Source organism: Gymnogyps californianus, chromosome 18 (assembly GCF_018139145.2).
Source record: "Gymnogyps californianus isolate 813 chromosome 18, ASM1813914v2, whole genome shotgun sequence".
NCBI lineage: Eukaryota > Metazoa > Chordata > Aves > Accipitriformes > Cathartidae > Gymnogyps > Gymnogyps californianus.
In genome coordinates, this window is record NC_059488.1 from 9,857,553 (window position 1) to 9,884,480 (window position 26,928).

The 26,928-nt window shown below is 49.0% G+C and overlaps 1 protein-coding gene across 1 annotated transcript in view; it reads left to right on the forward strand.

Annotated features, from left to right (window-relative positions):
• The first annotated feature begins 900 nt into the window (after window positions 1-900).
• NACC2 (NACC family member 2) overlaps window positions 901-26,928 on the forward strand; it is a 58,708-nt gene continuing 32,680 nt past the window's right edge. The window contains exon 1 of the mRNA XM_050908083.1: window positions 901-951. The gene's annotated coding sequence lies outside the window, so the exon portion shown is untranslated. The remainder of the gene's footprint in view (window positions 952-26,928) is intronic.

Consider the following 26,928-nt stretch of genomic DNA (forward strand, 5'->3'; position numbering starts at 1 on the left):
ATAAGGCAGTTGGTTGGACTAGGTGATCATTGTAGGTCCCTTCCAACTGAACTGTTCTAGTCTGTTCTATTAAAAAAGAAGACAAGAAAAGAATGAAATAAAAAATTAAAATAATAAAATGGAATAAAAAGTAAAAAATGACACAAAAAAAGAAATAATAAAATGAAAAAATTCAAATAATGAAGTAATAAAGGTAAATAGAAATAAATAAAAATAAAAAAATAAAATGAAATGAAAAATAATAAAATGAAATGAAAAATAATAAAATGAAATAAAAAATAATAAAATGAAATAAAAAAATAAAAAATAAAATATAAAGTAAAAAATAAATAAAAAGAAAAGAAAAAAGAAAAAATAAGATTAAATGAATCATAAAACAATAAAGTGAAATAAAATGAAATAAAATGAAACAAAGTGAAATAAAAATGAAATTTAAAAAAAAAAAGAAAAATAAAAAAAAAAAACCAAAATAAACCAAACCAAACCAAACCAAACTAACAGAGATTTCCTCCCCCTGTGACCCGCCCGTGCCCGGACCGCGCCCCTCCACGGCGATGCCCCGGGTGGGCGGCGGGGCTGGGGGGGGGGGGGGGGGGTCCGTGCCCGAGTCCCGCCTTCCCGCGGTCCCTCCTCCCCGAGCGGGGGCATCCCGGGGGGGGGGGGGGGGGAGGCGAGGGGCGGCGGCGGGAGGTGGGACCGGGGGGGGGGGGAACCCCCCCCCGGTCCCACCTCCCGCCGCCGCCCCTCGCCTCCCCCCCCCCGCAGCGGGGCGGCCCGGTCCCGTCGGGGCCGGGAGTCTGCGGCGGCCGCGGCTGCCGGCGCTGCTGGGCGAGGTCAGGGAAAGTCCATGTGAGGAGCGGCTGGAATCACTTCCTGCTGCCGCCGCCGGGACCGCCGGCACCCGCCGCCGCTAGGCCCAGGGGCAGCGTCCATGGGGCCGGAGCCCCGCAGGTGAGCTCCGCGTCCACCCCCGGGACCCCCGGCGGGGCGGGAGAGCAAGGGAAGGGGGGGCCGGTACAGTTACCCGCAACTCAGCGCACCCAGCATCCCGCCCCCACCCCCCCTTTTTTATTTAATATTTTAATAAGTATAACCCCCCCCCCCCCCCCCCCAAAACTCGGGGAAAGCCGTGCAACACGCAAACACGCCTCGGCCCCCCCCCTTTTTTTTCAGGGGGGGGTGTGCGTGTGGGAGACGCACATCGCGCCTTTAATCTTAATCTTTTCATTATCACACTGCGGTTAGCCTAGAGGGAGGGTTTGGCTCAGCCGAACCGGGGTGCGAGGGGGGTATTTTTTGGGGCGAGGGGAGGTGTTGGGAGGAGGAAGGGGTGACTCACGGGTGCCGGGTCCCCCCCCTGCCCGTGGGAAGCGGGGTTTGGGGATGAATTGGGTTAGTTCCTGCTGTGTTTTCAAATCTTGCACGGATGTGGAAAATCGGGTTATTATTAGAAATACCTTTCTGAAGAGGCTGCGGTGCTGGCTGGATATTTTATTTTTTAATGGCTAAATGCAGACGCAGGCTCGTACTTTCTTTCCCAGGGGAGGAAAACGCTGCGAAAGGGGAGACATTAAAAAAACAAAACCCGGCCGAACGCCTAAATTCGGAGTTCAGGAATGATTCCCGAGGTCACTGGGGTGCCCGGTGCCCTCCTGGCACGGCCGGGGGCTTGCTGTGGGACGGGCGGCTGTTCCCCCCCCATCCCAGCACGTGAGACCCGTCTGTCGGCAAGGGGCAGGGCGTTCATTTGCTTATTGGTGTCGAAGCGGGGAAAAATTGGGGTAGGTGGTTGGGTTTTTATTGGGTAAAAGCACCTTCCCGAGCGCCGGCGCGTTCCCCTGCCTGCTGCAGTCTGCAGCCTGCTGTAGTTAAAGTGCGTTTGCTGTGCTCAAGGACTTCTCCAAACATCTTCCCTGCTGTAGGAAAATAAAACGACAGCAGTGCATCGCGTGCTGCGCTCCGCCGGGCTCACCCGTACCGACCAACGGCAAAGTGCAGGATCACTTCCAGCCAAGTCTCCATTACCCGCTGGGTCGTTAATTTGAATATTCACTTTTTTCCTCCTTTCAGGAGGCATTTGCGAGGTTGCGGGCAGCTTGATGTGCTGCGTGCCTGCCAAATGTTTGCCTCGCGCCCTGCGTAATTGAGGGGCTGGCGTGCCGGTTTACCTTCTCCAGCTGAAATATTAAACAGTAGGAGAAGTTGAAATCGGTAAACAAACCGGAATGATTGCCGCCCTCTCGGTGGCACGTTGGCTTCTCGGTGGCGATAGCCGCGGCGGGGCCGGGGCGACTCTGGCAGCGGCTGTGCAAACCCCGCGGGGTGCCCGGGGCGCGCCGGGTGCAGGGGGGAGGCTGAGGGAACTGGTCCCGCTCAAAAGCGCGGCGTTCAAGCACAGCTAAACCCAAATTACCTGCCTTATTCACAGCCTGCTATTAAATAAAACCCTTCAACTAAAAAGAAGAAAGCTGAGCCTTTCCTTATTAGCTGAATTGATGTTGTTTGCCCAGCCTAGGACAATAAGTCCGTGACCTCAAGGTGTGGATAATGGAGGTAATAATAGTTTGATCTGAAGTAAGCAGCAAATATAAAATAATTAGGTATCTTGTCCTCCTCCTCCTGAGAATAAATGTCCTTCCGTAGCTGTAACTGCTGCGGGTTTGGGGTTTTTCCTCCTGTAGAGGCCTTATAATTAAGGCTTCACAGGACAAAAGTTGTAATATTTGAACACTAAAGGGTGGGGATGGATTTCTAGAACTTAAAATTTGCCAGAGAAAACTTCCAAGGCTTGCTGAATGATAGAAATAGTTGGGTAAAAGGCAGGCGTCAGTAAGCGCACAAGCGGGAGGTCTCCGCGCCGTTTGAAGGGGCTCACTCGGGCGAAACACGCAATTTGTGTTTTGGCCAGGCCGCGCGCTTGCGCAGGGCGGCGTTCCCCAAAACGCCTTCGGTTCCCGGTCTCAGCCCCCCTTCCCCGGGGGTTCACCACCCCACTTCTTCCGCTGGCGAAGAAAATTTTCCCTTTCCGCCCCTCCTGCCCGAGCTCTGGCCTGGGGCACGCCGTCGGGAGCGCTCGGTGTGCTCGCCGTGCTCGCCGCCGGCGCCGGGGGGGTTTTGGGTGTTCAGGTCTCCTCAAGCTTTTCCCCGAGTCCTCCTTTGTTCCTAGAAGATGGACACCTTTAGATAAGATGCGTGCGTCGATGCTGTATCACTTAGGAAGCGATGTTTTTCAGTACCCTCTTGCGATGTAAAAGACTTTTCGCTCCCCGAGCCGTAACTCTGTGCTTTCCTGAGGGAGTCTCCTTGGATTTGGGGCAGGGGGGCAGATTTTGGTTCCTCTCGGCGGGTGCCGGTGACGGGTCAGCATCCCTGCAGGCATCCCCGTGGGGCGGTTGTGCCGCCGGTCCGGGGGAAGTAGAGCATTGTTACTGCTAGGAAGTCCAGAAAGGAAAAATCCCCTCTCCTTGAACTTGAAGGAGCCTGCCTGTAAAATCCAGGTAAGTCCTTTCGGGACTACCTTTTGATTCAAATCCCAAGCCGAGGTGTCAGGAGATGCGAGGGCGCTTTGCGGCATTGCCGGTCGGCACTCGGGGAAGAAGCGCCAAGAAATCTCCTGCCAGAGCCTGTTCGACTCGGTGAGCTCGGGGTTTGCTTCGGAGAAACCTGCAGACTGGTGTGCGCTTACCCGACTGGGAACGCAAACCATCTCGCCTCGGAATGGAAATACTTATTTTAGACTGTCGTCTTATAAAGTCCGATTTCCCTGCCAGGCCTTCTGTAGGGCTCGTGCCGGGCTGCGGAGCTCTGCAGGGATGTGCTGTATCTGAGAGCTGCCTTTATTGACATACTAGTACTTAAATTGGTACGTGGCTCTGAGGCGCGTGGTGAAGGATGGCGTGGATTGGGGATAAACATAGCGAAACAACCTGCGAAAGGGTGATGTGACTCTGCTCTTGCTTTGCTCCGTACCGTGCCTGTGTTTAAAAATACCCAGGCCTGACAAAATGGGGTTAGGAGGAGGCTTCAGCCACGGGTTTGAATTTGCCCAAGTTTTCGGAGCCAGGCAGCTTTTTAGGTGGGGAAATTGCGTGGGCTGTGCCAGGCCGAAAGGAACCGATCCTGGAGAGCTCCAGGGATGCTGAGGAGCAGGGGGGGCTGCACTTTAATTGCCTTTTTTTTTTTTTTTCCCCTCCCCCTTTTCCTACATTTCTTTGAGTTTAGTTGAATGCGATGAAAGAAATAAAATACAGGCATTCAGCTGGAGGAAATTAAACTGAATTGTAAGTTCCCTGCCATACCTAATGGCCAGAGAGAGCATTGTATCTTGCTGCAATTAGCCTTCAAATCGAGCCCAAGCCCGTGTTTGCCATCCCAACAGCAGCCTCCCAGCCCATCTATTCTTCATCCGGGGAAGTGGAAGCGCATCTGATGGCCTTCAGCACCCAGCTGGGATGGGTGCACCTAAAGGAGGTGTTGTGGGGTTTGGTGTTTTTTAAATCAAGCCTGTAGAGCAATTGAGAAATAGGTGAAGCATGCTTAAAAGAGGGTGAGGCTGTTGGTTTTCTCTACCTGACTTTATTTGCGAAGTGACAGGAATTTTTTGACAGGCTTTGTGTCTTTTTTAGCAAATCAAGTGTCATGCCAGGTTTGCCTGTGGATGAGATCATTTGCAAAATATGTTTCCCAGCTTGCTTCAGGCATAATTCATTGTGTCAACTGCAATTGCTCATTTGCTAGGAACTGTGATTCATTAGCGTGTTTTTTTTTTTTTAAGTTCAACTTGTTTTTAAGCAAATGTTTGGAGGCAGAACAGAAATTAAAAAAAAAAATATTAAATCCTACAGTCTTTGCATCCACAAATGCTGCCGTTAAGAGAAAACTCGCTAAAATGCCGTGATCCCAGGGAGGGAGAGGCAATCCCCGGGCGAGCTCCGCTGTGCAGGATTGCGCTCGGTTTTGTCATGTGGTTACTCCTAAATGGAGACGGAGGTAATAAAAATCGAACTGCTGGGACGGAGCCTGCCACGTAGAGCCCTGGATGATGGAAGGAGCGTGCGGAGCTTCCTCCTCCTTTTCCTCTGGAGGGAGTTTTCAGCTCTCTGGAGGTACCACACTCTTCCTCATCCCTGGATTTGGCTGGGGCGAAGGCTGCCCTGCGGATGGACCGACGGACGGGGAGGGCAGGAGGGACGGGGGGAGCTGCTGGTATTTGCAGCCCGTGCACGACACCAGCTCTTCCTCTGAGCTCCTTGCCGGAGGAGGCGTTGGGACCGGTGGTGACGAGAGCAATTATTTGGTACGGTGACCGAGACCCCCCGAAAGCTTGCGGCTCAATGGGATAAAATGAAGATAAATAGCACTTGGCACGCGTTTTGTGCTGTATGTGTTCCCGGGGCTGTTCACAGACATTGCAGTTTGGCTTCAGTCTTTTTAGAGGTCCTCGCATCAGACTTTTTAAAAAAATTTGCATGTCAAGTACATTTTTGTGTTTCATTTCCTATAAAGACAAATATTTCAGTGCATTTTTTCCCCTAGGTGGGTGGATGGGGGGGCAGAAATCACTGCTACTGCTTCAGCAGCCACAAACTACCCTCCAATAACAAACCAGTGTGTGGGGGCTGAATAAATTGATATGCTTTTCACAAAAAGATTGATTTTATTTTTTTAAAACTTGTAAATGATTATGAACGGTAGATTTCAACATAAGTAACTTGACAGGGTTGGTTTTTTTCCCCGGTGCAACAATTCTCTATAAAGTACTCTTAAAATGTTTTGGTTTTTTTCCTGATTATTTGTGCATTCTCTCTGTTTTTCTCCCAATTTAAGATTTTTAAAATTACAAGCCAAAAACATTGGGAAAGGGGGAGAGAGAGCATAGTAACGTGGGGAGTCTGCTGACTTCTGGCTCGCCGGCGCCGTGCCCGAGCACTGCCAGTTTGCTGCGGAGGCCAGTGCCAGGAGCGAAGGGCAGCGGAGCGTGAGGGGAGGGAGGTGACTCCATCAGAGTGACCATATATAGTCACTGGGACGAGATTAAATACTTCACCTCCCGGTGTCATCCCCCCAGCAATAAAGCCAATTTCAGGATCTATTAATCATTTGCAAAAACAGGAGAAGAAAAATCCTCTTTTCTTTGCAGCATCTCATTTGTAGCAATCAGGGCTCTTCTGGATCTATCGATTTGGGGAGGGGAGCCAGGTGTTTTCCATCCCTGGGTGTCTGGAGACTGAATTTTGGCAGCACGGTGAAGAATAGCGTGTGCGAAGAATTGCAAGTTAAATATGACCGAGCTTGTGCTTACTCAGGCTGATGGGCTCGGTGGCAGAGCGGTTGTGTGGAAAGGGTCCTGTGTTCGGGTGCCAGCGCTGGCTCGGCTCCATGCGCACGTTCCTATCGTGATATCCACTGGGGAAGCATATGGCAGCCTCGGTTATATATATATATATTGTGTATGGGTACGTGTTTTACATGCCAGTTCTCTGTGTCATAGGACAAACATTTACGCTCCGATTATATGAAGCATTAGGAAAACAAGGGTCAGGCTTGGAAATAACATAATTCTTTGCAGAGATGTTGTAGAAGACACTGTGTAGTGATGACATGGCAAAGGAGTGATAATGTTTCGGTGCTCAGTGCTTTCCAGGGTGCTAAGCTCTGAAGGGATTATGCTACATAGAGATGTAACACGCAGGTGTATAAATAAAGGGTTGGCATTTCAAGGCGTGCCGTGCAGAAAGCAATGGCCAGGTGCCCGAAAGACGTGGGGAGTGAGGTTTTATACATTTGAAGGTGGTTAAAATGACTTGATTTCCAAGGGAAGAGGCAGATGGGCCCGGCCAGCGCTGGGTGGGAGACTTCCAGCGGGATGGGACGTGCCTGGCTGCCCGGGTGCACCACAGACCCCTCCTGGGGAGAGGCTCTTCTCTCAGGTGCAAAGCTCACGGCTGAGATCCTGCTGGAATGAAATTCCCACAAACAGGGGTAACCCCTCTTCATAGGTGCCCCTTCACTGGAAACCTGCCTCAGTGCTGCACCGGCTGTAGCGGCCTTTATAGGACTAAATCTGAGTAGGATAATGTGCTTTTTGGTTATGTTCTGTTATAGCTATGGTTGGAATCAGACTCTCATTGCAAACTTACCGTTTTATGGTTTGCTAATGACTGTATGGAGGGTTTATATCACTCTGCCTAGATCTTCTCCCTCTAACAAGTTCTGATGGACTGCGAAGTAAAACGCTGCAGTTTTTGCATTGCTCCTATAGCTGCAGCCCAGCCTCGCAGGCAGGCAAAAGCATCTGTATCGCTCAGTCACTCATTTCTACAAAGGAAAGTTGTTTGAAACTTCATCTGTCTGCTCTGCAATTATCTTCTCCTTTTGTGCCTCCCTCAGTTTATACATGGTAACATCATCAATACATGCCCATGCTTAATGAAACATTACTGCTTAGGTTTAATTGTCTTCTCATTAAGTAAAATAAAATTTTGCACGGTGGTTGTAACTGCATCTTTCACGTCTGTGAGTGCTGCTGCAGCCACGGTACCTGAGCCTGCAGAGCGGGGACAGCAGCGTCGGTGCCGTTCAATAAAGAGGGTAATGGACAGCAGCAGAAGCCTCCTCTGAATCTGCTGCGCCGGTGTATCACCCTGATTAAATTAGATTAATTGCCAGGTTTAAAGCACACTTTTTTTTGATAAATCCATGCATGCATTTGGTGATGCTGCCTGGGTTACTGCTTCAGCACAATCCCGCTGAAAGACGCGTATCTGGGGTCATGCTGAATATCTGGGGAAGGCAAAGACAGGGCATGCAACTGTAGCGCTGAATTTTTGACTCTTGTCTGAGTACAATTCCTACTCTTAATGCATCATTAACACGGTTTTCTGCATTTCATTCAGTTCCCATTACAGCACTCAGTTCCGTCTGTTAATTTTGGTATGTTGATATTTTTGTTGTCAGCAGTTTTTTCTTTTTTGAAGCATATAAAACCGTTAGTGTGAAAGAAGATTAAAAAGATACATTACAATTAAAATGTTAATGAAACCGGCATCATACAACTTTTGAAACCATTTAGGCATTAATCTTTCTTGGTCTTATGTCCATTAACTCGGGCGATTCTTATTCTACACTGACCCCTGCTGAGAGAGTCGTGCTATAATTGGATTTTAAAAACGGGGGGGAAGAAAAGGAGGGGGAGAGAAAAGCCTTTTAAAAAAGTAGAAGTTGGGAAGCTTGCGTTAGCTTTCTGCGTGGCTGTCCGTGGCAATGAAGCCGACAGAAAACAGCCTCATAGCTCCACCACTCCCCTGCCTGAATCCCGCCTGCGCTCTCCCCACCGGGGCAGGTCTTGCCCACGAACTGCTGCTCCGCGGCCCGGGAACGCCGGCATCGGTGGCTGGGGCAGAGCCCCGGGAACCACCGAGCTGGGCGGCTGCTGGGTGGCTTGCTGTCACCGTGACCTTGGGCAGGACGCGAGCGCCATGCTCCTCTTCGGTTTATCCGAGTGTAACGTGAGAAGGGCCGTAGCGGGATGGTGGGAAGCCTTTTTAAGGCTCTTGGAGGACGGGAATGGGAGAACAGCAGGTAGTCGTTTGCTGTTATGGCTTCAGCTGTCCCCCACTCCTCCAAAATAGTATTTCTACAGATTAACTGGTTTTGGGTTTTTTTTTAAAATAGTTTTTTTTTGCAGCTTACACAATATTTGGATGGGGGCCAGGCCCCCCCCCCCCCCCCCCCCCCAGCCTGCGGGGTAGGCGAAAGAGGAGGATTGACTAATTCACAGCCTGTAGTGAATCGAACAACAGGACTTCTTGACTCATCAGACAGCTCCCAGGATCCGTGCCATGGCTCCGTCAGGGCCATGGGCTGCGCTCGGCCGCTCCAGCCTTGCCAAGCCTCCAGCCCATCCAGAACACTCTGTGCCGGTCGGCCCGAGGCTTAGACTCGCTTGGCTGCTGGACACCTTCTCCAGAGCTTTGCCCTGTGTTGTCCTAGAGCTTCACATCTCCCGCACCTCCTGTGGGATGCTGGAGAAATTGGGGAGGGCTGGTCCTTTAGTGAAGAATGCAACTGTCCTTCCCAGCGTCGGGACGGGGCATTGACTTGTTAACAGGGTGGGTGTGCTGCTAACGAGGCAGCAATGCAGCTCACGAGTGGATGAGCTGTGAAGTCGAAGGATGAGCACATCCCGAAGAGGGAGCTGGAGTGGAGTACCAGCCCAGCTCGCGCTTATGCTGCGAGCGTGAATTTAAAAAAAAAAAAAAAAAAAAAAAGCTAAATAGAAATTTGGAAGTTGCAGAGCTGTCATCTTCCAGCTGCTCCGCTCTCCTCCGAGCTCGCTGTGCCGTCGCACGGTGCGTTACTGCGCAGGCACACGAGCGAGGGATTGGATGCTGGTGTGTTGGCCAGGAGGCTCGCTTGAGCCGAAACATCTGCAGGGGTTGGGAGAAAATGATGGCAGTTTCTTGGGGCTGGGTTCATGCCTTGTGAAGCGAGCCGTTAAGCACAGAGTGTGCTGCTGGCACCTCATCACAGGGGCTTGAATGTTGGATGGCCGAGGAGATGGAGACGCTTTCTTGGAGCTCTGAACTAGCTATTCACACACAGCAGAGGCTGGGGTTTAATTGTTTTATTTCCTTTTTATGTGGGTAAAAAAATAATTTATACTGTTGTTGTTTTGTGTCAAGTGTTCAGGCATCACGTGAATTTATAACCTGAGAGGATTTGGGATGAGGATCCAAAATCATCTTATTTGACAGGAATGGGGAAGACCTCGCTGGAGTGTGACCCATCCGTGTCCCAGCTCTGCTGGTCGGATGACCTGGGGATGTACTGCTGGCACAGGCGTACCCCGGGGTACTGCTCTTTTGTGCCCGTGGGTGAAACCACCAGTGCTTATGCCCATCAAGTTAAACTGCCTTAGGGGATGGGAAGGGAAATCACCCCACCAGAGCGACAAAGAGACCAGCAGAATATCCTGGCGTGTTCGACCTCTGTCTCTGCCCTCCCGTCCTGCTGTCCCATGGGGATCCTGCACGAGGAGGGAATTCCCGAGGGCAGGAGGGCTGGGAGGCTCCCGAGGGGTACCTGCAAGTCTGGTCCAGAAGCCCTCAGAGATACAGCCAGGTGATGACCACCATAGAGGCGACCACCCAGGACAGAGATGGGAGCTGCGGCATCTGTGTTGCACGCTCCTTTTCCTGCGTGGGCATTGAGGCTTCCCGTGCTCTTCCATCTCTCAGCATGGTGGCGGACGTGCAGGCAGGGAACAAAGAAATTACTGTTTGAAATTTCTGGCTTATTTTATTGATGTGCGCTGGCAGTTGTAGGCCAAGGAAGAGGGAGCAAAACAAAGCAACCCCAGACATTCCCAGTGCGTGTTTCTGGCCCAGCACGCAGGTAGGATTTCTAGCAAGGTGAATTTCTGTGTTGCAGACCAAGCAAGAAGCACACCAGAATCAATATCTGGGTAGTCCAATAAAATCTGTAGGAATTTCATTTCGAGTCATTTCAAGCAATCTAATAACTGGTCTTTCAGATGACTCTTGGGTGTTTTGTTTTTTGGGTTTTTTTTTCGTTGGCATTTTTCATTGCATGTGCAACTGTAAAAATGTAGATTGAGCCTAATGTATGTGTAGTGCTTTGGTTTTGCAATGTAAGCATCGAGCCCAAGGCTGGTTTACTGTGGAGTCGGGCAGCGAGAGCTGGAGACCCCAGTGTTGCCAGCTGGGGTGCCTTGGCTCTGGGTGGTTTTCAGATCCACTAACGGTGGCAACACTTCTGCTTCCAGATTGCAATGCTAATTTCAGCACAAAGCAGCTTTTATATCCTTGCACAGCACTGTTAAGATGTCTAGTCCCGTGTCCTTGAAGATTCATGAACCAGTTTGGGGAAGAGCCCATAACGCGCTGTCCCATTCTGCTCCCCAGCGGGCACCAGCCTGGAGAGGAGCACGGGAGCCGGGCACGTCTCGAGCCGTTGCCTTCTCAGAGCCTGTTACAGTTGTGGGTAAGGTCAGTTGATATCCTGCTGTCAATAATACCTGCGTTAGTGTCTGTCCCTCTCCCTGGGCTTATGCGGGCTGCCCGACAGTCCCCACTCGAGACCCTTCACAGGCTCGGACAAGCGCCTCTGCGTTTCCTTAGGAGTCGGTGGGTGCTTCTGCAGAGAGCAGCTGGAGGTACCCAAGCCACTTGGTATCTTCATGAATATTTTTACAATCAAATTTAGGAAGTTTCCTCATTTATCTTCCCCTTAAGATCCCAAACTGGCTGTTGTCTTGTTTGTGAGTGGCCTTAGGGGAGGTGTATCCTGCAGTACTTGCTGACTGATCTGGATTCGGCACGAGAAACAGCGCAGAAGGGAGGACTTAACTTTTTGCTCTTTGGAAGGGAGCTGAGGCTGGCGTGGGTGGGACAGGAGGGCAGTGCAGCTTGGAGCGGGTGGAGGAACCAAGTGATGAAATCACTGCGTGTCCTCGGAGGCAGCAGTCGCGTGCACGGCAGGGCTTGGAGCTGAGCTGTCCTGGCAGCGGTCGCGCTGCATGGATAGGTTGTTTTCTGCAGATAGACCAGAGCTGTTTGGTTTTTACCGAGGCTCGCAGATCTTACTGAGGCCACTAATTTTTTTTTTTTTTACCAAAGTCCAATAGATACTTTTAGAAAGATCCAGTCTGTGCTCACCCGAGCGCTGCCGGGCCAGCCAGCCCCTGCAGAAGGGCTTGATGTCAGGGAGCTGCTGCCTCATGGCAGCTCCTGCCTGAGAGATGAGAAAAGGTGTTCTGCAGGCTCTTGGGTACCACCTGCCTGACACCGTGATGAGCTCTGGGCAGACCTTACTCATGGTCTGCATCCAGATGAGAACTTGCATCTGAATGCGTCTGGTTCAGGCCATGCACCCCACCACAGCTCAGCAGAACATCAAGCGTTATTTTTTCTGCTTGGCCACCAACAAAATACAGAGGACCACTACAGTGGTACATGTGTCCACTGGTGATGCCCACAGTGCATAACATTGCTTTTTAAGTGATTCTAAACCACAAAAATATTCCAGTAGCCTTTACTACTGTTTTGTAAGGTTTTATACAGTGAAAGTCATCATTTGTTTATGCCACCTGGAAAAACAAATGCAGCCCTCGCACCTCCAAACTGGTATTTCCCCCCAGATTCTTCAAGCAGTTTGTGTACAGTTCAATTGCAATATACTTATAAAGCAACACAAGTTGACACCGAGTGCCAGCCCAACAGGAGCCATGCTCTTGTAGCCTCCCTTGACTGTGCAGCACGGATACATGCTGTTGAAATCATTTGGATGTCTTGCAGACAGTCGGTAGGCTGGCTGTCCGCTCCTCACCCTCCAGCCTGCTCCTAACCTCCTCCTCCGTGTCTCAGAAATGTTATGTAAAACGCAGCGTGCAGCATTAGCAATAGAACTGTTTGGTTCAGGCGGTTCACGAGGCGGTTCCCACACCCTTGTGATCTCCCGAGCACGCGTGCCGACGGCTGCCGTGTTTGCTGGGACTTCGGAGAAGCTTTCCCTCTTGGTGTCCAGGTGATGGCTGTGTCAGGCACACAGGAGGTGGGTAGGGTGCATATGAATTGCATTTGGCGGTGCCACCCGCCGGTATAGATGGATATGTCACTTTGGGGAAGGAAGGGAGAGATTTGCTTGCAATTTTTGAAAAAAACAAGTTCCAAATGCTGCTTGCATTGCTCGGTGTCCCTGAGCAGTCAAGGCATTAGGGGCTTCACCCCCGGACCCACCATGCTGTAGCATCCTGAAGAAGGATCAGTTTTGATCTGGTACTCAGAGAGGTTAGGCAAATTCATGCCCACGCTGCTGTTTGCGGAGACTCTTCTGCAGGTTTGCTGGAGACACAGCTGGCTGCGGCCGGAGGTGTTGGTGGCTTCGTGTGCGGGGTGGCCGCCTCTTCGAGGGCTTTCTGTGCGGCTGCATCCCCTGCGAGCCAGCAGCCAGGCTTCCTCACCACGGTCACAGCTCGCATCTCCGCAAACCGAGTCAGCTGATTTTTAAATCTGCTCATTACAGAGTTGTAGCGAGTTCTGTGCCCAGCACCAGACCTGCAGCATCCAGCAGCCACTCTGCACCCTGACCCCGTACTGCTGTTCGGTGTGTGCCCGTGGCCGCGGGCACGGTCTGCACTGGAGCACGGGAGCCTGGGGCAGCCACTGATTTTCCCTTCTTCCAGTGTTGCATCCATCACTGGTTTTCATTTCGGTCACCATTACACGAGTTTTGGAGCTGCAGAGGAGCCTGGTGCCCCGTCTCCAGCACAGAGACGAGGATGCTGCTGGTGGGTTCAGCGTCGGTGCTTCTGGTGGTGAGAGGGCAAGCAGTTTGCAAACCCATTTGAGGGAAGCCTGTGATGAGGTGTAGCAAGGAACTGCTTGAAACTCGTTAAAAGGTATGAAAAGGAGAGGATGGGATGGAGCGGAGGATTGTTGGGGGCTTAGCCTGGGCTGCTTCCAGGCGGGGTGTGCTGGGACCTGACAGTACACTGCAAAAGTGGCTGCCCCCCCAGTGCTGCACAGCAGGGCGGGGATGGAGGGGTTTGTATCCACAGTGCCAGAGCATCTGTAGGTACAGCCTGCCGTATGAAGACTCAATGCGCTGAAGGCCCTGCAAAAACATCTGAGAGTGGACACGGGCTAATGGCACTGCAACAGCCAACGCCACCAAGAAATGAGTGTCTGTAAAAATGCTCCCCTAAACACTTTCTAGCTGGTCTGTCGACTGAGAACTTGCCCTGGTTGTTCTTCTCCTGCCTGTCGCTGAACGCGGTTGGACAAATTCTGCAAGTTACCAGAACTTGTAGGGGAGAGGAACGATCACAGGTCTCTGTTACGATTTCTATACCGAGTGCAGCAGTTGAGCAGAGACAACTGCCTTGCCGAGCTCCCCCTGACACGCAAGAGGCTATTTTCTCCGTGCCTTGACTGCACAGATCTGGTATTTGAATTTGAGACTTAGTTTTGTAGGTGGGAAAAAAACCACCCACCCTCAATGCTGAATGATGCCCTGTTGTATATGTTAGAGACGTGGGTAGTGCTAGCTGGACTATATGTACTTTCCTCTGTGGTCCTGAGGATGCTATGGGCAGGGGCTGGGGACGCTTGCTTTCTGGGGCCCTTACCAGCATTGGCACTGCATGGCAATGCTCTCGGGAGCACAGCCTACGCCGTGGATCCTGCCTCGTGCCTTCCTCTAAATCTGAGACCGTTACATCATTGGTATGATGAGAAATAGATTGGTCTGAACGTGTTGTCTTTCTTTGCTTCACTGAAGTGTATGACTCCTGTATTTTATTGCCTTGTGCAAGGGCTGTCCCAAGAACCTCTCTGAATTCCTTTCGCAGTTTTATTTTAGTTCAGGGAAGGTTAGCTCAGGTTTAAACCACTTGGTTGTGGTTGTTAAGTCTTAGTGACGTATTAAGCATTTAATATCCAAGTGCATTAGCTTCCCACCCACATCCCCTGTTTGAGATGGGTTGAGGGAAATAGTCGGTGCCCACATCTAATAGGATGCTGCTCGGCATGCTTGTATAAATGGCTTCCTCCTGGACCTCTTCTTTTTATGTTTAGTTCCTGACCTAATTAGGCATGAACGATGGCGTTAGCGGAGATCTTGTGACTGCATCAGACAACACCTAATCCCTCGGAGAGGTTTCGGGAAGATTGCTGGCTGCCGGAGGGGATGCCTTCTTGCGCGGTGGGGACGTGGCAGTGGTGGCAGGGTCTTAATTCCCAGCGCTCTGTACGTGGCTCTGCAGCCAACCGGGCAAAAGAAGTAACCCAGATACACCAGCGTCCCCAGTACCTGGTGGCAGTTGGGGTACGCCCCAGTGCTGCCACCTCCGCTCGGTGTTACCTTGCGGCTCGGCAGCGTGGCACGGCTTGGTGCGAGTACGGACGGGAGAATCCGCCTTAATTGCTGCAGTACATCTAATTGTATTACATCTTAATTTCCAGGTCCTTGCTTAACTCGTGCAGTACATCAGAAGCTCTTGTGAAATGTAATGTGCTGGAGCATCAGCACAGGAAAAAGCTCTGCCTTCTGTGAAGCCAGACTGTTGCAGCGTAATTTGTTTTGTAAGATTTTGAAAGGCAGTGTTGCAATCTGTAACAGTAGAATAGTGGGAAGATGGTCAGGTGGTTCTTGGGACTTCAACAGACAGATTTCATGTCTGTGTGTTTTTGCAACACCTTTCTATAAAGGGAAACATAATTTAAAATATGATTACTTAGTGTTGTAACAGTCTTCTCAAACGTTTTTGCATTATGCAGAGATCATTATCAGAGGCTGATATTAACTTGCAAAGAATATTATGCAAATCATTCTCCTGTTCTAAAAAGAAATTTCCTTCATAATGCAAAGCGTGACAAAAAAAAATTGTGCAGAGGCTTTTGGCAAAATTACATTCAGAAGATGTAACAGTTTTTCTGCTTACTAGCACAATCCATTTGTGCCTTTCTGCTGGATTTTCTCAACTCAAGCTGATAAAGGATGAATTTTAAAATGAGGGCTGGGGCTGGGGGGGAGAGTATTCTACCTCATGGGTTCAGGAACAGACAGGGAGACTTTTCGTGTTTAGATCATTGTTTCAAATCCGTACTGATAGTCACTATGGGCTCTGTTAGTTTTCAGCTATTCGGCGCTCTCGGAAATGATTCGGTGGTGTGTCTCCTATTTCCAACAGGCAGGGCTGCACAGCATTGCCTTCACCATGAGCAGTGGCTTGTAGGCACCCGACTTAAATACACTGCACAGTGTCAGACTCCCCAGATGTGCAACATTACACATTTGTTGCACTGTTAAGGCTCTGTATCGCTGGTACCAGTAAGACCACCCCGAATGAGGGGCACTGCCTGGGTGATGGGAGGTTGGACCACAGACACTCACGGTGGGACGGTGGTCCTGCCCCGAGGCGGTCCAGCCTTGGCATCTTCTTTGGGTTTCTCTGCGCATCAGCATGTTCCTGGAGGAGATCCTGGCCCTGGCTGAAGTCATTGTGGGTTTCGCCACTGACTTCATCCCTCCTCCATATATTTTTTTGTTTGTTTTGTTAGAAACTGGTTGTATCAGTTCAGAGCTGCCCCCTTCTAATGCAGAAACCAGACTCTACTAAAACTGAGAGGATTGTTTTATAGGTATCGGCTGTTCTGCTCTTATTATAGATTGACAAAAATAGACCCTAATAAATATTGTAACCAGCTTAAATGACTAAAATATTTACAGGCTGCGGATCGCAGTCAGAGCTGGAAAGGCTCATTCACTGTAGAACCCCATTTTTCAGGCACTTAAGATCATTTTGAAAAACTGTAGCCTTTGTCCTGAATTTTTTTAAGCATTTCTCAATACAAATGTGATTGAGAAAAGTCAGTAATTTTCAGAGATATATATTGAATTATAGCATCATAAAATGGCAGAGAGAGTTTTCACTAGCATGGGAAATTTTCAGACTTTTTTTGTGTCTGGTTAGATAACTCAATATTTTAAAATCAAACCAAATTAGATAAATAAGCTGCAAGTCGTAGTTAGCATTCGTCAAGCAACTTAGGCTGGATGTTCAGGCATTGACTCACTCCACCTCTAGCTGCAGGGTTTCCCTGTTATGAACGGGTGAATACTAATCCTTGTTTATTCTCTGCTGCGGAGAAATGGATTCATCAGTAGTTTTCGATCTTGAAAAGAAGCCCTGGGCGAGAGCGGGGTTGGAGCGCCGCGGGCGGGTGGATGCATCTGTGCGATGTGCGCAGTGGTGCTCAGCTGGGTACCACCGTTGATACCTTCTGCCAACACGAAATACCATATTTCGGTGGCACAGAGGAGAACTTTTAATACCCTGAAAGTGGCCCCAGGGTGTGGTTGCGATGTGATAGTTAGAGCAGCGAGCGATTACGAGAGCTGGCTCTGCCCTGTGCTCCCCATGGCCTGCCCTGGGCATCTCCTGGCATCCTGCTCTCCCCCCGTACCGAGCTGCTGGTTGAGCGTGGAGATGCGCGCTGGAACCCACTGAATGAATTACTGGGAAAGGACGACTTTTTATTTTTTTGAAGGTTGCATGGAAGGATCAATCAAAGTAGTGAGGTGTTTTACTCTAATCACAGTGGCAGAAAGGAATCTTTTTCTCTTCTGGTTTTCTTTGTTTCCTGGATGTTTCGTAGTGCAGACTTGCTAGAGGAGCAGTGTTAAGCACATTTCTGCAAATCTCTTTCTGGTATCCTCTTGAAAATGGTGATGCTGCCAAATGAAAATCAAATATTTAGCTCTGAACTTTCTTTTTTTTTTTTTTTTTCTCCCAAGGGCTCCTCCTTTTGGCTGTATTTGCTTATCCCAGAATATGGGTGAGGGAGGAGTGACCAGCAGCCATCCCACCGAGAGCCTCTATCCCTGCAGATCCCGGGGGATGTGGGGCTGGTAGGCTTGCAGTGCCTGCTCCTCGGGTTATCCTGGGTAGACTGCGTCCTCGGAGGTGGGCTGCGCTGCTGGGCTTGCTGTCGTTGGCTCTGCCTGTCCCGCTGCCTGCGTGCCCAGGGCTGGGTTTAACCGGGACAGCAGGGTTATCGCTCATGCTGGACAACTGATTTCTCTTTTCCCATGTTCCCCTCGTATTTCCAGTCGGAAATATATCCAGGAATATTCCCAATCAATGAGGCAGAGTGAATTTTGTTCCCTTGAACTGCTGCAGCAGTTAGGAAATTAAAAAATCCAAACACCCCTGCATATAAATAGCTAGTTTTTTTCTTTTTCTTTTGAAAAAGACTGTAAATGCAAAGATCAGGAGTGCCGTACGGCAGCGGGCTGAGGTGTGACCCCGCCGTGGAGCTGGGTCACGCCGAGAGCAGCACCCGGACCCGCGGGAGAGTCTGGGCACCCGTTCAGGGCACCCTGTTCCCTTTGCGTGAGTCACGTATTTCCCTTTGGGAACCTGTCCAGTGACGGGACAAAATGCTCAGCAAAGCTTGTCCAGGTTGAATGAGGACCTCGGAGTCTTTTAAAATACAGGGGAACTTTCTAGACTCTTAAATTATTCTTTCTGTAGGTGAGCCCAACCTCTATGAAGGGCTGCAGCGTGAAGAAATAGAATTTCTTTGGGTTTTATAGTATTTCTTAGAAGAGCATTTGCAGCGCTAATCATCAAGCTCCTTCCCTTTGTTTTCCCGCCTTTCCCAATTAACCTCGTATTAGACTGTGCGTATCAACAGTGGCTTTTATCCTCTACTGCTCTTTGCCAGGTTTTATATTCCTACCTGCCTCACCACAACCACATTCTTACCATCACGCATTAATAAAACCAAAGCAGAGGCCAGCGTCATCTTCTGCTGTCTCTGTGTCTGCTGGCGGGAAACTCTTCCCCACAAACAGAGTGAAAATTGCAACTGGTTATGTAAATTATGGGCAAGGAAAAAAAAAATATTCAAACCGGGTTTAATTTGTGAGTATATGTTTTGGAAATAAGTTATACTAATGCGTAGCACGGGTTATTCTAACGTGAATTACGGGCTCGCCCTTCTGCAAGCGTGATGCTAGCTCACGGATGTGGAAGCAGATATTACAACCTTGAAGAATCTTGTAGGACGTAAAAGTTTTAATTAAAAATCTGGCTTGGTTGAGGGTATTTTGGTTTAGTATGAATGTCTTCATTTCTTTTGAAAAAGAATTAAATGAAACCCTTAGTATTTTTTTTTTATTTCTGCATATTTATTCTTGAAGTTGAAGCATTAGAAAATAATTGAGTAAAACAAAATCCACAAGGCTTCAAATTACCTCTAGCTTAATGTTTTATTTAAAAGGTTTGCTAACTGACATTCTTTATAATGAATTAGGTCACACGGCTCTGAAGAGTGTTGCGAGTTCTTTTTTACATTTAAATTTGAGGCTGCTTCCCTCGAAACTTGGGCTCCGCTGCTGTGAACCGCCGTACGGTTGTGACTCCCCAGCTCGGGGAATCTCGCTCTAATTATTCTCAATCACACTAGTGCAAATGAATATGTCCATGTTTGGAGGATCGAAGTGGTGTTGTCATGGCAATCTCCGTAAGGTCATGAGAAACTCATGGATATTGTTCGCCGCCTCTCCCGGGAGACCTCTCCTACCTTTGCAAAACTATGAATTTGGGGGGTTTGGGTAATAACTTTAAAGCACAATTTTGTAACGATTTGGCTAAAAGGATTCTCTGTGTCCTACCGGGGAGCTGACGGTGCCGCGGTTCAGGTGAAGCTGGTTGCGGGCTGTGGCTCATGTCTCGCGTGCTGACTACTCATCTTCCTCTGGGAGCTGCAGCTCGCCACATCCCGAGCTGGTACGTGGACCAGACTTGCTCCGAGAGGTGGGATCCTTACAAATGGCGGGGGCAGCGGAGGGGACCCCTTTGGTGGGCGCTGGTTAATGGTGCTCAGTGTGCTGGGACAGGCTCTGGCTTGGGTTTTGTTGGGAAGGGGTTTGCTTATACGCAATTTAAAAAAAAAAAAAACAAACAAACCCAAAAAACAAACAAACAAAAAAAACCCCCAAACCCCAAAACCAAAAAAAAAAAACCCCAAACCAACTCTGGTTTCTTAATTGCAAGAGGTGATGCTAGCTGGAGCTGTAGCAATAGGAAGCCCTCAAAGCTGTCCCTGTCCCCCAGCGTGGCTGGAGGTGTCACCCCGAGTCCATCCCTTCCCTCCATGTCTGTAGCAGCGCAGGGAGCGACGATGGTGCTGAGGGCTGCAGTCACTGCAAAGGAATGTGGGCAATGAAATACATGCATTGCTGGGCTGTAACTCCCCGGATCGTCCGTACCGCTCTGCCGCTTCCCGTGCATCGGGCGGGAGGGGATTCATGTAAAAAATATGTGAACGGTAAACACTGAAAGAAGTGGCAAAGGCAGCAAGGGGATGTTTGCTCAGCCCTGCTTGGGCAGAGCTCTCCTCTCCTGAAAGAGATCATGGCAAAGTCACAGGATGGTTTTATTCAGGTTCTGCAAGATAAGAAATTGATAACAAAGTGCATCTGCATGGGTGCGCAGCGAGAGGCTTTGTAGATGCAAGTGGGAGTCTCTGTGCTTTTGTGAACTTCTATTTGTGAAAGGTGCTTAATCTTAATTTAAAATTAAAGCTAAATTAAAAAAAAAAAAGTGTAAAAGTGATCCAAAAAGTTAGTTCATTTGGTTTAATAACATGTATGGAAACTTTTTGCATGTTTGGATTGCAGCAGTAGCACCAATGACTTTACAAATACCTTGTGTAGTAAGACAAATGAATTCACTAAAATTGGCATTTAGCAAAGCTTGGTTTAGGTGATCCGTGTAGTTGTGGGTTTATGGTTTTGTATTTCTAAGTTCTTTTTGTTTTTAAAAAACCCCAAACAACACAAACAAAACAAAAATAAGTCTTATTGATAGAGCCATTAAAGCATTTTGATTTGCAACGAAATGCATGTTAAATCTGCAATTCTTTTGCTAGCCCAAAGAAGTTATACATACATACATACACATCCCCCCCACCCCATCTGCATTTGAGCCTTTAGACAGGTTTAACGCATACGTATGCAAATTTTTTACATGCAGGTTCCTTGGTTTGAAAGATCTGACATTATTTAATGATTGATATGAATATTCTACAAAAAGGTATGAGATCCATATTTAAAATTAAAAGAAAATCTTAAATTTTATTTGCTATAGAAGAGACGTGACTACGCCTGTCAGGGTGCCATGTACGCCTATTACATTATACGTGTTATCTACACTTAATTGCTCCTGGTTACCGCGTCTTTCAAGATTTTGAACCTAGCCGATCCTGTCCTCTCACACCCAACGTGCGCTCACGGATCAGAGGAAGAAAACAGGTTTTCACGGGTTTTTGCACCTTGCAGGTGGGCAGACCGGTTCACCCTTCCCGTGCAAGGCCTGGCTTGCAGAGCCCCTGCCCTGGGCTGAGTTTGCCCCTGCCTGTGCAGGCAGCGGCCGGGCCGCCCGGGGCCGTGGGGTGCACGTGGCGGGGGACGCCCTGGACCGTCACCTCTGCCCTGCGACTTCTCTGCCCATCGCGGGGTTCGTTTTGACCCGACTTTCTCTAGAACTTTACAACCGTGTCGGATTGAAGGTTTTTAAATTAGAAGTTTAGGTAATTGCCGTAAGTCAAAGACAGGCTTCCTAGTTTCGAGTGTAGCTATGAGTTGGGTTTAAAAAACCCAACAAAACACTAAGCAAGTAGAATTTATAATTAAAGGCCTATTTGCCTTTAAAGAATTATTTTAAATGATCTGTCTTTCTCTCTGCTTTCTGCAGAGGGACGGGGCAGAGGCCGGGCTGAAAACGAAGCTGGTTTTCTCATCTGACCTTCTGGCACATGGGCTTTCTCATTTACTGCTGCCTCAGCATGCACACGCATGCACACAGGGCTTAAGCCCTTCATCTTGGCACCTGTAGTATATCCGTTAATACTTCCAGGTCTTCAGGACTTGCTGAGAAGCCCTCTAAACGACTTCTTCTGACCTATTCTGGCTTGTATACCCAATACCTGGAGAAGTGGCCAGCAAGCTGCTGTCCCATGTGAGAGGCTCAGTGTGTCTGATGAGGTCAAAAAAGGCACGGTGGAGGCTTTGATGCTGGGAAAGCAATTAACTGCAACTTCTGCAATATTTAACGTTGCTTCAAAACCCTCCAGTTATCCCTCGCATTGGGTTTTGTCAATCGTTTGGTTGACTAACATGTTCCTTTCAGCTTTGGTGACAATAACATGTGAGTAAGCAGAATACCCAAATTTCTGAACAATGGCTCGTGGCGATTTCCTAATTTCCTGAGTGAGCACAGGCTTCTTGGGGTTTCATTCCTGTGCCAGAAAGACTATTTGCTCATACAAAGTTCTTCATTGTAATAGGAAAAAATCAATTTGATTACTTTCATGTCAGCATGCATGTCTAATGGCTTAGAAGTTATTGCAGCCATAAAATATACAGTATCATTTCTCTCTCACTCTGAAATTTGACAGGATTAATATAGTCAGCATGAAATCTTAGTCATAAAGTCGACCATAAGTGATGGTAAAATTAGCTGCTGAAATTGTCTGCTTATGGAAAGCATCTTCTGTTTTTCCTTCTGGGAAAAAATATCAAGGGGTTGGTGTGCGGATCGGAACAGGAGCTTTCTGTGTTTCAGGCTCTAATACAAATATGTCCGTTTCATCTCACGCTCTTCTAACAAGAGAGATGGCGAGCGCTGTTCAGCTCTGTGATGTCCCGAATAGCCTGGAGTGCAGTTTTACAGCCCGTTCGTTGGCTGGCTGGGTGATGGAGGCGATGGTGGGGCTGGGTCTCGTGTCCAGTGCAGCCGTGATGGGGGGATCGTGGCTCTCCCGCATCCCACCCTCCCCTGTAAGTCATTCCCTCTGTGAGCTGAAGTGAGGTACGTTGCAGGGCTGGAAAAGCATCTCCCCCTTCAGAAATCGGACTTTGGGTTAGAAAACGCAGGGTTGTGGTGTGGCTCTTTGACGGCGTGTGTCCTTCGGTGGCGGGCGATGTTTGCCTGCCTAGGGTGGAGCGAATGATGCACCGATTTATCTCGTGCAGCGCAAGCCTTGTCGTGGTTGAAAAGCTGTTTCTTTCCATGGGTCAGTGCTCCGGTGAGGTTGGAGGGAGGTGAGGTCCAGGTGAGCTGAGCTTTGCCCATGGTCTTTGCCCATGGGCTTTAGCAGATGCTGTTCCTGCTGGTGCAACCTGCTGCCTTCTAGTTGGTCACCCGCTGCCCTCCCCGCACAGTCCCCTTGGGAAGCAGGCTGACCACCTTCATCAGGGTGGGAGAACCGCCCGTAGGAAGCCACCTTGCTCTGAGCTGAGACTGAGAAACTTCTGCTTGAAGCTGAGTTTCCTCCTGCCGAGTGACCGTGCTGGGTGCCAGCGGAGGAGCCCAGCAGACGGCCAGAGCAGCTGCTCCTTCCTGCTCATCCACCTCTAAAACTGCCCTTGAAAGTGGAGATGAAGAGCTGGGGTTAGGCAGGGGGATGTTTGCTGGCATGTAATCTTTCACCAGCCTAGGCTTTGAATTACTTGTTCATGTTTTTGTTTAATGACGTCTCGTTTCGACTGCATTGTGTAAGGTGCCCGTAGCTGTTTTTTCTGCTTATGAAGCTGGTTCCAGAAAGAAGTAAGGAGCTGGGTGCTGGTATCTTTATTATCAACTTTAAAATTAGACCAAGGGAAGATAGCGTCTTGCATCCAGGCATCATTTACCCACCCCATAAGGTCCAAGACCAGGGTTTCATTGCTAGTCCTTGGCCCACTTGGCTTTGCGAGGGGAGGTGTCTCCTGCCTCTTGAGCAAAAACGTGCAGGGTTTTACTTCTCCCGGGGGCCTCGGGGGTCCCTCCCGTTGTATCCGGATGCTCCCGCCTCCACTGGAAGCTGTCGTCATGCTGGTTTCGCATGTTCTGCCTCCCTTGGCAGCCCGTTGTGAAAAGTTAATATCTGGTCATTGGTTTTGGCTGCATCTCCAAGGCAACTTCATTCATACGCCAGCTCCCGGTTCATACCAATCCGGACATGCCTAGATGACTAACTCCAGTCTCCTGTTACGCCGTCCCAGAAGAGTTGTTAACTCCTTCGGCCCAGGTAGCTGGTGATACAGCAGGGAATGGGCAGACAGAGCAGGTGGATGCCATAAACGCCCGGCAAACGCCGACTTGCTCTGTGCCCCTCCATCCTTTCTGCTTTGGTTTGCTTCCCAGCACCCCGTCCAGCCTGGAGAGCAAAGAGCTCGTCGCTATTTAAGATTCTTTTCAGTGCAGAAAGGTCTCAGACTAAGTTTGTTTCTTCTGAAATTATTATGCTTCATTATCCTTTGGTTTGGGCAGAACGTTGCCTTTGGGATCTAAACTTACTGAAAAATTTCATTTGAAAAAAAGAACTTGGCTGCACACTAGCAATACGCTCTGAAATGCAGCTAAAATTTAATTTTGCATTTCATGCAAACCGAAGGCGGATTTTCCTCCGAGGGGCAGGCGATGCAGTGAGACCACCGCGTTCCCGGAGTGTGTTTGGGGTCCGTGAGCCCTGCGAGACGGAGCTGTAACAGGTTAAATGTGGAGACGGCCAGCGTTGCCGCAGCGCCTGGTCCCTCGCTGATGTGCCTATTTCTGTATGGATTTGTCAGATACAGATTTACAGCCCCCAGAGACTCCTTTTGATTCTCACCAAAAGATGTAGGAGGGAGGAAAATGAGCCAAACTCTGGGATTTTTTGCTGTTTGTTTCTCTCGTGGCAGTGCTGAGAGGTGCCGTTGCAGTAGATGATGATATGTCCTTATAATCCGCACCGCTCGCTGGGATGGGTCCTGCAGCATGCGGTGATTCCTCATCGGGGCGAGTGGCCAGTCCCCAGCCCCATGCCAAGGTTTGACCGTGGGGCTCTTCTTCCAGCCTGGGTCTCTGGAAAGCATCTGATCCCGGGAAGGAGTGGGGCTGGGAGAGGGGCAGAGCAGGTCTAGCTCACACCAGCACCAAGCAAAGTTTGGCTTGAGCTTGATGAGCATCGTGAGGATGCGATGCTGCATTCTTCCCTTGGTGCATTTGAATACTGATGTGGTCCATGTATCCGATGTGGATGTCGTGACGCTGCTTTTCTCGGGGTCCTGGAGGTGATTTGGCAGGAGCGTAGGCATAGGTAGGAAAAGCACGTCGGGTTTTACTGGTCACGTTCCTGTCCTCCTTGCAGCCTAAGTGGGGTATCGCAGCAGAAATCAAAGGTCAAGATAGCCGTGAGGATCACTAAGATGTACAAACTTGAAACCCTGTTAATTTTTTAACGCCTAATGCATTTTGGGAGATCTGTTACGCTGAAACGTCAGGCAGAGAATTAAACATGCTGGGAATATGAACCTGCCGTGACTCATGACTGTGCCTGAGCGGCTGGACGAGGCTGCTTGCCACAGCGGTGGTGGTACGCTGTGGCACAGTTAATTAGAGAGACATCGGAGAGATTACCCCAAGGACCTGGGGTACAACTCCGTCGGAGACCATTACCCCGTGCACCACGTATGAAACCCGCTGTCTCGCCAGCCTCCCTCCTCCAGGTGCTGCTTTCCCTTCCTAGAGAAGAAAAACTGCTGTAGGACTGTTTGAAATGTAGCTGCTATAACTCTTAAATTTTAATAATAGATTACCATTAGTATCAGCCTTATATAATGCACACCTCATTATTGCTTACTCAGAATAATTTCGCAGCCTCCTTATAGAACCTTGGAACTTTATTTGCTGAGTATAAAATATGCAGAAATGCATGAATAGTTTTAAGACTTGGTACCCTAAACTAATACAGTGTGCTTTTTTTTTTCTGCACCATGATTGAAGTCAAATTAACATATTTACCTTCAGTGCTCCCAGGAGTAGCATTAAAAAATTCAAGAGGTGATTCAGAATAGTCTCCGATTTACTGTGTTTAAAGCTGGATTTCATTTCTCAATAAAACCATGCAAACACTTGACTCCCTTTCAGCTTTGCAGCCTCTTTCCTCCCTGTGCAGGTCCTTGGACTTATCAACAGATGGTAGCAGTATTATTACCACCGTGTTCCCAAAAGGAAGCTTTTTATTTTATTTTATTGGTTTTTCAGGATGGGGGAGAAAGCAGGGACAGAGGATAAGGGAGGGAATGAGTTATAACAAATAGCATAGAAGTGTAGGTGCTATTTTAATCTGAAATAAGGAAAAGTATCGAGCGTGATTTTTGTCTTGCTGCCTGCGAGCACTGGTTCACTGTGTAATGTTGGTTATGTTATCGTGCTCTGCCTCAGTTTATCTGTATGTGATAACTGTTTCCTAGGGCAAATCATGAAGCTTAATTTTTGCTATATGTTGACATCTTCCCAGGAAGAAAAGCCATGTAAATGCAGGGGTAGGAAATGGAAATGGTTGCTTTATTGCCCAGTGGTTTCTTTATTCTTACCAACGATTACCCAGGAGCTGTCCTGCCTGTGCCGTGATTTATTCCTACAGCTATAGGATGCAGCTCCTATAGCTCCAAGGATTTCAGACCCCACGACGGTCGGGTTCAGGGGTGCACATTCCTGCCCCAAAGCCCCAGGCTGCTCCACCATCGCCTCTGCCATGGGCTCCTCTGGGGAAGCGCCGTCTCTTAAGCATATCGGTGCTGCCGGGAAAGCTTCAACCCTCTCGGTTTTCCTGACCAGGTACTAAATATTCTGGGGAGAGGGTCTGTGTAAGGAGCCCTTTGCTCAGCTGGGGCGACTCGGTACCCTCTGAGTGGGACAACTCTGCCTGAAAATTTTGTTTACCATGGACTAGAGATGCTTGCGGCGGCTTTTTTTCCACGCCTGTTCCTAGATTAGGAAGTTATTTCAGCAGATGTTGTTTCCCAAGAAAATGGGTTAATGCTTGGTGGTTAGAACAGTGTGGCAAAAAAGCTTATTTGTGTGAGGTTTTGGCTAATTGCCTTGCAAGTGTTACAGAGCGTTGCAGCAAATTTCCTGGATTTCGCAATCGCGATGGTTCTGGTCTAACTGGCCAGAAAGATTTTCAAAAATACAAAAATAAATGGAAAAATAGAGGCAAATCACTTGCCGTGTTGCTGTAAGGAGCTGAAGGACCTTGTCTCTGGGGTGAAAAGTCTCCAGGTGTCTGAGCAAGTAATTGAGACTCGGGGCTGAACAGATCTCAGAGTTTTATCATCTTTTAATTGCTAAAAGACGGATGTTGCTCTGGGGCAGGCCAGAACAAGCCCCTCTTAGAAATAAGACGTAATTCCCAGGCTAAGAGTTCCCTGGGAGAACAGGGGTGTTTGTCATTCCCAGTTCATAGGAAATGGGAAAAGGGTTGTTGCGTGGGGAGGGGAAGGCTGCTGGCGTGCAAACCGTCCTCTGCTCCGAGGGCAGGGACCTTGGGAGGTGTTGGGTCCCAGCTCTGATGTGGGAGCTCTTTCTCA